Raw genomic sequence first — 14,248 nt, forward strand, 5'->3', positions numbered from 1 at the left:
ACTCAGCTCCAGCTGTTGCATTCACTTGTGAAGTGAATCATCGGACAAAAGATCTTCCTCTCTGTCTCTCTTCCTCTCTGTATATGTGACTTTGTAACAAAAATAAATAAATCTTTATCAAAGAAATGAATTCAATGCGCCTGGCATGGTAGTCTAGCGTTCAGAATCATCATTTTTCATGCATCAAGAACTCATAGGACACTAGTTCTAATACCCACGACCTGACTTACCCTACAGCTCCTGGCTTGTGTCCTTGGAAAACAGTGAAGGATGGCCCAAACCATGCTATGCTGTACCCAGACTGGAGACCTACAAGAGGCTCCTGGCTCCTGTTTTCGAATCAACTCAGCTCCTGCCATCACTGATGCTTGGGAAGTGAGTCAACAGGCAGAAGATCTTCCTCTGACTCCTCTGCTCTATATATTTGACTTCCCAATAAACATAAAATAAATCTATTTTAAACAACAAATTCAATGAAATAACAAATGAGAAATTTCATAAACTGCAAAAAGAATAGATATTAACATCGAGAAAGGGCACAGAACACCCTACAGGTGTTTTGATCAAAACTAATCTTGACCACAATGCAAGATAATCAAGCTCTAGTCAATGGAACACAAAGAAGAAATCCTTCAATGCAGTTGAGAAAAAAAAAAAAAAAGATCAATTGACATATAGAGGAAGTACAATTAAATTCATAGCTGATCTCACACAGGAGACTATAGGCCAGAAGAGAATGGTGTGATATATTACAAATTCTGAAAGCAAAGATTGTGAGTTCAGGATAACATCTCAGCAAAGCTTTCCTTTGTCATCTTCTCCTAGTTTTGGATTTTTATTTATTTTCATTTTTGGTGATTTTTTACATAGGTGATTAGGATGAATAGGGCCAAGGGCTACAGGACAATGGGTGAGATCACAATTTCCACCTTCTCTCTTTTTTTCTTTTATTGCTGAATCTGCAGGAATGGAGTAGTCAAGGAGAGAAGTCACATTCAGCCTCCTTTATTGACAAGGCAGATAAACAGAGAGGAGGAAAGACAGAGATCTTCTGTTCAATGATTCAGTCTCAAAGTGACCACAATGCCCAGATCTGAGCCTATCTGAAACCAGGAGCCAGGAGCTTCTTCTAGGTCTCCCATGTGCATGCAGGGTCCCAAGGCTTTAGGCCATGCTCGACTGCTTCCCAGGCCACATACAGGGTGCTGGATGGGAAGTGAAGTGGACCACTGGGATTAGAGCCAGCACCCATATGAGATCCTGGCCTGTGCAAGTGAGGACTCTAGCCTACCGTGCTGGGCCTGGCTTTGTTTTGTGAAAATGAAGATTCTTCCACAGTAAAGAAAAAAGAATATGCCTTGACTGCTCTCCATGAGCCAGCATGCAGGTGGAGCAGTGGGCAGGCCTTCCAAAACCAGAGTGTCTTTGGGAGGAAGAAATGTCTTTGCTTTCACAATATGCCTTATACACAAATTGTCTGGCTCCAATTCTATGAAATCTGTGAGATTGTTCGGTGCACAGCTTTTAGCTAAGAGGAAGGAAACTTACAACTGACAGTTCAATCATAACATGCACTTTGCCCCCATGGCGATTTTCTGGTTTCATGGCCCCTACAGAGATGAGCATCAGGATTATTTAGAAGGAGGAGCAAGTGCATGGAAAGAAGCTGCATGGAAATGGAAGCCAAGGAAAAGAAGGGAAATAAGTAACAAAAAGAAATAGTGTTGGCCTATGCAGAGGGAACCTGCTTTGCAGAGACTGAAAGGAGCATGTGTAGTTCTTGTCCACGTTGGAGGATGTTCCTGGTACTCAGTGACGTGCCTTGGGAGAACACAGTCATCTCCATGCTGAAGCCTCATGCAATTAAAATGTGACAGTTCTCCTCAGCATTCTCATTCTGCAAAATCATTCTGGTACTGGGTCTGTGAGCTGATGTTTACCTAATAGAATGAATTGCCTAGCGAAATGATTCTATCAATGAATACATGATTGTCCCATGACTTACTTTAGGGTGGAGATAGAACGTTGTAGTAGTGGGAGGTGGGGGGCAGCCTCATTACATGACTGTTCGGAGAATTTCCGCCTCACTCACCTTTTGCTTCCCAAATCACTGAACCCTAATCTTCTTTGGCCATCAGCCTCTGTCACCCACACCAAGATTCAAAAACTCTACAATTCCCCACCTATCTAGCCCTTTGAGAATAGCTAGTAAGATGAATGAGTGTATTAAAGGAACTGCCTGAGAAGAGAATATTGAACACCAACCTATGAAAAAAAAGGTCCTGGATCCATGATAATGTGGTGATTGCCAAGTGAAATATTCCGTATTACACAGAACACTGAATCCTACAGATGACACTACTATTACATATGATTGGTATTAAACGCTACAAAGGAAAAAGCCAGACTTTGATGAAAGTGTGAATGGATGTCTAGATGGGTCCAGAGGCAAGGTCCAAACCTCAACAGTTTAAGAAGAAATTCCCTAATCAAATATTTAAACTGAACTTCAAAGGATCAATGAGTACCAGATGAATAACAGTTGCTCTAGTGGTTAAGACACTGGTGGAGGGGTCAGCACTGTGGCCACTACCTGTACCTTAACCTGTACTTTAAGCCATTACCTGTGATGCCCACATCCTGCATGAGCATGGGTTGGAGTCCTGGCTGCTCTACCTCTGATCCATTTCAAATAAATATTGGTAACAAAAAATCATTGAGACATCACACTCCGTGTCAGAGTTCCTTCAGTATGACACAGAATGAATCATCCAGACAGAAAGCCAATAAACCTAAATTCAAGTCAAATCATGCTATCCAGCAGATGGGCTTCACAGACAGTTTGCATAATATTTGACCTAATATCTACAAACTACACACTCTTCTCATCAGCATTTGGAACCTTTTCAGAATTAGACCACGTGTCATGCCCCAAATCAAGTCTCAGCAAAAGTCAAAAGTATTTTCTCACCCTAACCATTGAAAAGCTGCCATGTAATACTGTCCAAAGCTTCTCTGGGTAGCCAAATGAGTACTGCTTACCAAGCCCTTGCACGACCTGAGAAATTCTTCACTTAGACCTGGAACTGGCACCAACTCATCTGTAGTTCTGTGCAGCCCATCCTGGGAGCCACTGGTGTCCCTGTACTGGGTGTAGCATCTGTGTAGATGGATTCATAATTGTAGTGTGTCTACCCATGACTGGTCAGGCCCTGGAACTTTGGACCTTTTCTCACTGTTTCTCCCCAGCCCCATCAGACACAATATGAATTCTCTACCCTCAGACACACCCAGCCAGCAAATGTTACCTGGGTCCTTGCAGTCTCAGGAGCATCGGCTTCTCCTATAATTAGCATATAGGAGAGAAACACACATGAATATGTGTTACTCATGATCATAGGCACATACATACATATGTCATTACAATTCCCTGACATGCACACAGGTGCACATTTCCATGACACCCACATAGTCATGCAAACACCTACATGTAAGTGCACCATACATCTGTTGGTCTTCAACCCTGAGGCTATAGAGCCTGGAAACAGCAGGTGGAGGTACCAGAAGATGCCATTTCTTGCAACAATATCAGAGCCAAAGTCAAAGAGAGGCCATCATGCTTCACTGGAGATAAGATTCCTCTCCTAAACCCAGTGTCTGTTTAACAACAGGTTTCTCTCCCACAGTCCGTGAACAGATCCGCCTTTCATATACTCAAAAGAAATACAGGTTTACAGCTCCATGAAGTCTTAAGGAAACCTGATCTAGAACCTCTGTCCTAAACAGTAATAGCAGTGGTGGCATGTAACTTGGTCTTCAGGTGTGTATGCAGACAACATTCATTAGCATGAAGAAAACAGGTTGGTGGAAGATGTGTCTAAGGGTCACAAGTCAACATCCCCCAAAAATCTCAGCAACACTCCTCTGATTCTCTAACCCATTTCTCATGAAAGTGGAAACGTGCTTAAACATTTCTTCAGTCTGTACACTGTTGGAGAAATTCATGACTCCAATAGCTCAAGACCTTTCTGAACTAAAGGCTGCTGGCTTGTGTTGGCTGTTAGATGATTTTATCTCTCTTTCACTCTCCTTCTCCACAAACACGCTGCTTCCTCCCACATGTGTTCTCTAGTACGCTGATGAGTGTAGTCTCAACCACACTCCCTGAAAGCATATGGCTTCTACCTTCTGTGTCCTCTGGTGTGTGATGAAATGTAACTTCTGTGTGAAAACCCTCCTACACTCCCTTCAAATTGAGAGCTTCTCCCTTGTGAGTCTCTTGGTGCCTGGTGAGGTGTGATTTTTGTGTGAAGCATTGCCTGCATTATTTACACTCATTGGGTTTCTTCCCAGTTTGCAAACTCTCTGGTGACAGATAATAATCTGTGACATATCACTGATGCCCTACAAACAGTTGCCATACTCAGTCCCTACTCTGTTTGGGAATGCTACCTCTCACAGAAGATTTGAATGCTTCCTCTGCATTCACTGCCTAGCCTCTTGTGGGATCATCCTCTTTTTCTCACTCTCACTCGAGGCCTCCACTGACTTTTGGGTGGAGGCTGGAAGAAAAAAAGAATGGCCCTTATTTCTCCCTCTGCTTTTTTGTTTTTGAAATGGGTTTGGAATTTTTATGGACCTCTCGTCCTTAACTGTGTCATGGCATCTATGTGGATCAGATGGTGCCCATCCCTTTGAGAATGGTTCCCTGGTTACAGGAGCTGTCTTGCAGATGTTTCTGAGAAGTCCCAAGAGCAGTAACTAAGGATGGCATGTCAAATGAGGAACTTGTGACTGAAAACGACAAGCGAGCATAGGTAACCAGGATGGATTTTTGACTACATTGTGTCTTCCAAAATAAGATGGTTTGAAGTTAGGACAGATACAGAGAAACAGCCTGGCTACCTGCTTTCACTTGGGTTAAGCCTGTCCTACTATTTGTTCCTCATGTACTAGCAACAGCTGGCATCCACCAAGTGATCCTGTGTGATACGTCAATTATCTTCTTTTTTTTTAATTTCTATGACAGCTTTAGAAATCCAAAAGTTTTGTATCAGCAGATCTTTTCACAAATGAACCAGTCCAATGCAACCCAACTACCATTCTGTAGTTTCACTCTTAGACTACCTTCATAGTTTAGACCTCAGGGACCTCTACCACATCTGTTGAGGATGTCCTCTTCATTCATGTTTCCCTGTACTTCTCTGTCCCCCAAAGCCTTCACTTGGATCCCTGGCACTTTGTCTGAAAAGTTACTTGAGGCTATCTTTTTGTGTTGAAAGGAACTCTGATCACTCAGGGTAGAATTTCCTTCTTGACACTCTTTATGAACAGGAAGAGCTCTATGAAGGAAGAAGCCACACAACAGGAGATCCACAAATTTGGAAGACACATTTTGTTTAAGATGAGCACCTATGAGTAGATCTGTGTTTCTCAACCCAAAATAAGTGCAACTTGATGTTTTGTGTTACTGCTCTGGCTAGGCAAGGAACAGTAATGCCCGTTCCTGAGTCTGAGACAACCTAACTACCACTGACTCATGCCTACGCCAAGGATTGCTTTTCCTCCCTGTCACACAAATCATGTGAAAGACTATCGTCAGGTGTCATGCCTCTCTGTATTGACCAATCTCAGCGTTTGCCTATTTTCCATGCATTGGAACTTCCCACTTCAAAGATTACTCCTTCCATTGACTGACTAGCTCTCTGACCCCAATTTCAGATACCCATTGCCCTCTGATAGATTTACACATAAGACTCTATCAACCTCAGTGAGATGACCCAAATATCCACAAGAGTCTTTTTCACTCAGGAAAATCTAGACGGGGGAAAACAGCGTGGTGGTGAGGTGCGTTAAGCTTCAGACTGCAGTGCTGCCAGCTTGTATATATGATTGCTGGACTCGTAGCTATGCTGCTTCTGAGCAACCCCCCTGAGAGTACATCTGGGAAAACAGCAGACTATGGCCTTAGTTTGTAGATGCCACTATGTGCGAAACCTGAAAGAAATTCTTTGGCCCTGACCTAAATCTGGTCCAGCCCTTGTTGTTGGGGCTATTTGGGAAATGAACCAGCAGATAATGGATTTCTCTCTTCCCTGTTTGTAGCTTTTCAAGTAAATAGAAAGGTCTTTCTAAAGAGGCAAACAGACATGAAAACCAGACCTATTCTGAAACACTTGGCTGTGCTCATACTCATATTTCACTCAATTGTATTATTCAGCAAATCTCCATTTCCATGGACAGTCTTAAGCACAAAATTCACATGACAACATCCCATTGAAACAATGACTAAATAGAAACATATGGCTTTTTTTTTGGAGGAGGCGGGGAGCATGGAGAAAATGTAAAATAAACTGTTCATGATCCAGAGGGAACTTCCATAGTAGAAGTGCTGCAAAGTGACCAAGACCTTGTTTTTTGTGTTGGGCCCTCTTCAAAGGGGGTGTTGTGGGATACTTTTGTGCACCATGTATTTAACAAATAAAAGAACTAAATGAAAACGGTATCAATTGTTCCCAGGAGTCAAAGACATAAAAAATGGGTCAGGATTTGGTTACACTGGTTTAAGTCACTGACTATGACACTAGCATGCCGTAGAAGCATTAGATTGAGCTCTGGTTGCTCCATGTTCAATCTCCTGTGTGTTACTGTACCCAGGGAAAGAGCACAAGATGGTTCAAGTGCTGAAATACATGGGAGACCTAGATGCATTCCAGACTCCTGGCTCAAGCCAGAGATAGTTTTGGCAGGTGCAGCATTAAATCTAATTGTATTTATATATGTATATATATATATATACATATATATTATATTACATATTTATATATATCATATGCAGATACATGATTGGTGTAGAGACAGAGAGGAAATCTTCTGCCTTTTGATTCACTCCCCAGTGGCCACAATAACCAGAGATGTGTCCATTCAAAGTCTTGAGCCAGTAAATTCTTCCAGGGTCCCCCATGTGGGTGTAGGATCCCAAGGCTTGAAGCCATCCTCACGTGCTTTCCCAGACCACAAACAGGATTCTGGAAGGGATTTGGAGCAGTCAGGACATGAACCGGTGTCCATATGGGATCCCAGCATGTCCGAGGTGAGGACTTTAGCCATAGGATGCCATACTATGCCCTAGTGCAGCTTTTGGGGAATAAAAGAGTAGGTGGTGATCTCTCCTTTCTATCTCTCTCTATCTCTGTGCTTGAGTCTCTTATAACTCTTCCTTTTATTTGATAAGTAAGTCTTTGTTTTTGCTAAATGGAAATCACATTTGAATTGAACTTTGGCAGCACTTACATTACATTTGACTCCTTAGAGTTGAATCACAAATATTCCCAAGGGGACTCCTTTGCTTATTTCAACACAACAGTGCTACTTACCTCTCACTGTTGTGAGCTCTTCCTTTTTCTTCCCTTCTTTTTCTTCTCGTTGCTTCCCTTGATACCCAGCTTCTGGCCATACTCATCCCCATACCATATTAGCAGCTCACAGCCTGGTTTGATGACCTGGCAGGTGCGGTAAAATATCTGCCTGTGGTACTGGAAGGCCACCAAATTCTGCTCCTCATCATTGCGGGCACAGTTCACATACCTGGAGTGGAGATAAATGCTGAGTTTGAATGCTCTGTCACGTTCAAATCTCGTGTGTTCTGTAATAGCCTCCACCCTGCTTGAATCCCAATTCTGCAAGAGCTCTCCCTGCAAACATATAGCTCTCTCATGAGGTCACTGAATTCCCAGGTGCAAGTTGTAGATACAGTGTTCATTGTGATAAGTATGCTTTCTTCCTTCCTTCCTCGCTAGTCATCCTCAAAACTCAAGCCCACCTTACTCCCACCTTGACTGCCATGAAGCACACAGAGTTTCCCTGAACTCCAAATTTCATTCAGTTTTCTGCTACAGAATTGGATGAGTGGACACACTCTTTACATCTAGCTTTCCACACATGCTTCACACCTCAGCTTTCCCAAAGGCAATCCTTTGGAGTTCTTTCTCTTGGATCTTTCTCCTGGATCTTGGGAGTCCAAGATCCAGATCCAGAAATGTAGAGGAGTCTTCATTGTTTCTTATCCTCTCACAGAACTGCTCACAGAAACCCTTGTCCAGATGCAGCTTTCTTCTCTCATCCACATCCCAGGTTTGGTTTTGTTTTGCTTAATTGATAAAGTTTAGTGTTTTATTTTTATTTGAGAAGCAGAGAAGCAAAGAGGACAAGGGGGAAAAGACAGAGATGCCAGGAGAACAGGTGGAATGGGGACACAGAAAGGACACAGTGGCAGGCAGGAGCTTCAACCAGGTCTTCCACATGGGCACAGAGGTCAAAGATTGAGGACATTCTCCAAAACTTCCCTGGATGCATGGGGAAGCCACTGGTTTGGCAGTAGAGCAACCAGTACTTGGGATGCAGGCTTCACAGTCACTGCCTTAGCAAACTGCTTGTCAATGCCTGTCCCCAGAACCCAGCTGTTTACTCTTTGTTTTTTTTTTTTATCTTTCACTGTCTCATCGATTGAAGGTCTTATGTCTGAAGTTGTTCTGACAGTGTATAATTGTCAAAAGACTGAGAAACATTACTGCCAGGCACCAATTTCATGGAATCTCCATGTATTTAGGAAATTTTTGACACTGGAAGGGCTTAATCAATGCTAATTAGAGAAAGAGTGAGTCTAATGGCCCCAGTTGATCTAGATTCCTCAAGGCCCAACTTTGTGTTCTGTTTATTAAGCATAGTGATTTATGTTATGGTAAGAAAGCAAGAATTAACAGCATCAAAGATGAAAAAGGCAACATAACAACAGACACCACAACCATTAAGGACATAATTAGAAATTACTACAAAGCACTGTACTCCAACAAATCAGAAGACCAACAAGAAATGGAAAAGTTCTTAGGCTCACACCACCTGCCAAAACTTAGCCCAGAGGCAACAAATGAACTGAACAAACCCATAACTGAAGCAGAGATTGAATCAGTGATTAAAGATCTCCCAACAAAGAAAAGCCAGGCCCTGACGAAAACGCTACAGAATTCTACAAAACATTCTGAACACAACTAACCCCAATCCTCTACAAACTATTCAAAACAATAGAAAAGGAAGCAACCCTGACACACTCGTTCTATGAAGTCAACATTACCTTAATCAGAAAACCAGACAGAAAACCAACAGAGAAAGAAAAATACAGACCTATCTTTTTGATGAATATTGATGCTAAGATTCTCAACAAAATCCTAGAAAATAGACTTCAAAAACACATCAGACAGATCATTTATTCAGATTAGGTAGGATTCATCCCTGGTATGCAGGAATGGTTCAACATCTGGAAATCCATAAATGTGATACACCACATCAAAAAACTGAAAAACAAGAATCACATGAGCGTATCAATAGACGCAGAAAAAGCTTTTGACATAATCCAACACCACTTTCTGCTAAAAACACTAACCAATGTAGGCATTGATGTAATAAACCACAACATAATCAAAGTGATATAAGAAAAACCCAACGCCAGCATCATACTGAATGGAGAAATACTGGAACCCTTCCCATTGAGATCTGGAACAAGACAGGGATGCCCACTTCCTCCAATACTATTCAACATAGTCCTAGAGGGACTCGATGAGGCCATAAGACAAGAAAAAGCAATCAGAGGAATCCAAATGGGAAACAAGTCAAGCTCTCACTGTACACTCTCACCATACACTAAGATCAAATCTAAATGGATAACAGATCTAAACCTACATCAAGAAACCTTCAAACCTTCAAACCTTCGGAAGAAAAGGTTGGAAATACTCTGCAAGATCTGGGGTTAGGTCCATACTTCCTAAAAAGGACACCAAAGGCAATAGCAATCAAGACCAGAATAAACAAATGGGATTTCATCAAACTAAGAAGCTTCTGTACAGCAAGGGAAATAATCAACAAAGTAACAAAGTAACCCACAGAATGGGAGAAGATATTCACGCACTACATAGGTGATAGAATATACAAAGAGCTACAAAACAACCAAAATGTCAAAACAAACAAGCCACTCAAGAAATGGGCATGGGAAATGGGCAGACACTTCACAAAAGAACAAACCCAACTGGCAAATAAACATACGAAAAAATGCTCAAGTTCCCTGGCTTTTAATTGATTGGGATGATACTCTGCTGGCTCTGCCTTCCGTCCAGAGAGGGTATGCCTAAGAAGCCGTTGAACTTGGCTGGACAATAAGATGCGGGTTTCTATGTTTGGTATATGTTTGCAATGGAGGAATCTCAACTGAACTTGAACTGTGGTTATGCAAAATGTGGAGGAATCCACTATGGTGGGAGGGTTTGGGGAGGAGTGGGGAGAATCCAAGTACCTATGAAACTGTGTCACATAATGCAATGTAATTAATGAATAAAAAAAAAAGAAATAGTAGTTATATAGAATATGCTTTTAGAAAAAGGTCATGACATTCACAGGTCATTAGAATAAACATGAAAGAGGACATATGATGCAAAAGTCACGGAGGAAACTAAAGGAGAAAGGAAAGTGATCTTGTCTTGGAGAGAAATATCCTGTATAGTTGTAACATGCCATGGCTCTTACCTCATCCAGTTGGCCAAAGAAGTATCCTTTCCATCCACGTACTCATAGCTGTTCCTGCCCTTGGCTATCTGAGTTTCAAAAAAATAGGTTAATACGTTTCTGAAATGGGTGTAGTTCAGCAGAATTATTAACAACTCTATCCTCATGTTCTGTGACATTACATGACTCCAACACATGTTGAGACTTTACATAGTGTTGGTACACATTTATTCTGGCTTATTTCCCTACAGTAGAAGCCCATAGAGGAGATTGCCACTGCTTTATTTTTAACAGCCCAGTGATTTTCTCTAGGCTAATATTTATTTATTTTTTGGAATTATTTATTTTTATTACAAAGTCAGATGTACAGAGAAGAGGAGACACAGAGAGAGATTGGAAGGTCTACCATCTGATGAGCCGCTCCCCCAACTAATCACAGCAGCCGGTACTGTGCCGATCCGAAGCTGGGAACCAGGAAACTCTTTGGGGTCTCCCATGCAGATGCAGGGTGCCAAGGCGTGGGCTGTCCTCAACTGCTATCCTAGGCCACAAGCAGGGAGCTGGATGGCAAGTGGAACTGCTGGTATTAGAAAGAGTGCCCAGTTTTGATCCCAGCAGGTTCAAAGTGAGGACTTTAGCCACAAGGCCACGACACCGAGCCCTATGCTAATCTTTACAGCCTGGCTGATCATGTTGGCTCAACTCATGCCATAATGTGTAGAAGGACACATGAACCAGTCTCATGCTAGGCAGGTGAAAAGCCATCAGACTGGAAAGGGATGTGCTTCTTACCTGCCAGCTGTACCCACTGTCAGCTTCCTCTTCCACTTCTGTGATCTTGCCCTCAAAAGGACCAAAGTGCAGCCCCAAAGGCAGATCAGATGCTTCATTAAATACTCCAAGCCCAGCTTCCGGAATGCTCGATGGGCCAACTCAAAGTCCAGTGGGCACACTGAGGAGAGCACGACTAGGATGTCCCTTTTCCACTGGATTGTCCTTTAGAAACACGGGGGGTCCATGAGCAGCACAGCTCTTCAGGAAGCAGATCTGACACTTCTCACAATCTGGAGATGAGAGTGCAAGGGATGAGGAACATATACCAAACGTTGCTGGCTATAGAGAGCATCAGAAGCAGCCAAGTGTTCACATCACTCAGTCTCAGTCTTGCACCCCAAGTTACCAGAAGACAGAATGATGTAAGACCAAATTACAAGTGGAATTTCAATTCAGACTATGGGATTTTTCTTTGTGGATGTGCCAAAGGGTCACTTACACAGGTAGTCATCATCCTCAGTCTCACTGAACTCTTTGTATGTCTGACTCTTTCTTCCTTTCAAGTTGTACATCTGAAATTCTTCATTCTCATCCTTTCTTCTGACTTCTGAGGTGGAGAGACTAAGTCAGTGAAGTTATCAGTTCTTTTGGGTTTAATGTTTCAAATAAAATAAAGGGCTTTCAAGACAAGGAAAAACTGCATGGACATTTGTTTTTCATTACAATCTCTGGTTTTAATTCATTTCCCCTGAAGTTTGAATATCTGTTTATTTAAACAGCAAAGAAAGACACATCTAGAGATTGACACAGCAGTTGAGAGAATCAGAGTATACAGAAGGCAGAGAGAGGTGGGTAGGTTCACTTTTTGAGTAACCTGGATAGCACGCAAATCAGTCTCAGATCAGAAAGCTTTATTCAGTTTTCCCAGGGGGTTGTAAGACCTCAATCACTTATCTCCTCACCAAGTGTTACTAAGTTGTATATCAACAATTTGCTAGAGTCAGAGATAGGGTCAGTTCTGGAACCCAGGCACTCTGCCATGGGAAACAGGCATATTAACTAGTATCTTCACTCCTAGAACAACTGACTTCCTCTCCATGAAGTGTCTGCATATAGGCTAAGTAACCTGATCCCACCCTTTATTTTTTTAGATCATCCCCAAAGAGCTTAAAACGTAATCATGTTTCTAGAGGCTCTATTTATTTTGTGTTGAGTGTGACCCAAGCATGCAATTGCATCCCTCACAGCTTGACCATCCTCATCAAGCTTCACCCTCATTGTGCTTCCTAGTGGGCCTAGAGAGACAGCTCCTGAAATTATTTTCTTACCAAGTTTTTGTGTAGAGTGCTGTCCTGAGCTGTTTGATTCCTTAGGATGGAACACTGCTTTCCGGCCCTTCTTTGAGCCAGTTGTGTTTAGTAAATTTGCAGTTCCTGATGATTCCTTCGTACTGATTTCATTATGTAAAGGCCCGCTGGACTTTCCCTTTAATGAGAACGTAACATTTTTTTAAACTCATTGTTCAGTGCATTTGTCCTTTGGGATTGCAAAGTGTTTTCAGGTACATGGCATTCTTCAAAGTATCAGCAAACAAGGGAACATATGAGGTGATTGAATACTGAAGGGAAAAGCAGTGTCTGTGTTTCTAGTGTATTTGGGGATAGATCACATCATTTGAGCCTGTTTCTCTCTAGATGGTTTTCAATTTCCTCTGCACAAATGAAAGTGGAAAAGGGGAGAACATTTAGAAAGATAATCTGGAGGACAATATTTGTGAAAGCAGGTTGGTAGGGCTTCTTTAGAAATGTATGTCTTATCAACCTGTGGACTGTGAAGGGAAAATATAGGAAAGCACAGACAGGATGAAATACAACTGGAGAATTTGGTGGCATACATGAGGTTAGAAAGAGGTGAAATCAGATAATTGTTCAAAAATTAAGATGGTGATAAAAGCTGAAAAGGACAATATCCTGAGCTTAATTGATTTGGGGATTGGATAAGCTGGTGCCTATATCAATTGGATTGAACCCAGGTGTACTGTTAGATACTTCTCCACAGCTACTCTTGTTGACCTGTAAATTGGCATACATGTAGCTAAAGTTCATTTTGAGATATTACATACTCATTAATTTGATTTAGTAATATCTATAGTGCTACGGCCAGTTTACCATGTTTTTATAGCTGAAACCCAAGTCATACATACATATATCATATATATGATACATATAGCAGATATGTATAAGATATATATATCTTTAGAATTCCTTGGACTTGCTTTTCTGTTTTATCAGAAAATGTTGAATGAATTTTCCAGAAAATTTGGGGAAGTTCTTCATGACCCAAACTCTGCCAAAATTTTGGAGAAATATTTGTAATCAACTGGACACTCAAAAGTCACGTTGTATTGTCGAAGCAACAGGAAACAAAAATAATTGCAAACATTGGGAGGACTGCATACTTAGTACCCAGAAAAAGAGGATGTTGTTTTGTCCTACAAGAATGAGGACATGAGTTCAAGATACAATTCTGTTTAATGTATGAGTGAACACAGAGGGAAGTTTAAGTTACTGCCTGTTTGATACATTCTCAGCATTAAAGCCTGGAGTCTTCAGGCTTGGAGGTTCTCTCTCTCTCTCTCCAGTAAGATTTCATGTTAATTCGTAAGGAACATTTCCAGAGGGAAAGAGAGACAACTATTATCAGTCCACTGGATCATTCCCAAGTGATGGCTACAGCCAGAGCCAGGCTGATCTGAAGCCCAGAACCAGGAGCCTCCTCCAGGTCTCCCACGTGGTGCCATGGTCATAAGTCTTTGGGCCATCCTACACTGCTTTCCCAGGCCATCAGCAGGGAACTGGATGGGAAGTGGAACAGCTGGGAAATGAACTGGCTTCCACATGGGACCTCAGAGTGTGTAAGGTGA

General features: G+C 41.9%; 1 pseudogene; it reads right to left on the minus strand.

Annotated features, from left to right (window-relative positions):
• Positions 1-7,439: 7,439 nt before the first annotated feature.
• LOC131478754 (histone-lysine N-methyltransferase PRDM7-like) lies at positions 7,440-12,783 on the minus strand (annotated as a pseudogene).
• Between the last annotated feature and the right edge of the window lie 1,465 nt (positions 12,784-14,248).

Source organism: Ochotona princeps, chromosome Y (assembly GCF_030435755.1).
Source record: "Ochotona princeps isolate mOchPri1 chromosome Y, mOchPri1.hap1, whole genome shotgun sequence".
NCBI lineage: Eukaryota > Metazoa > Chordata > Mammalia > Lagomorpha > Ochotonidae > Ochotona > Ochotona princeps.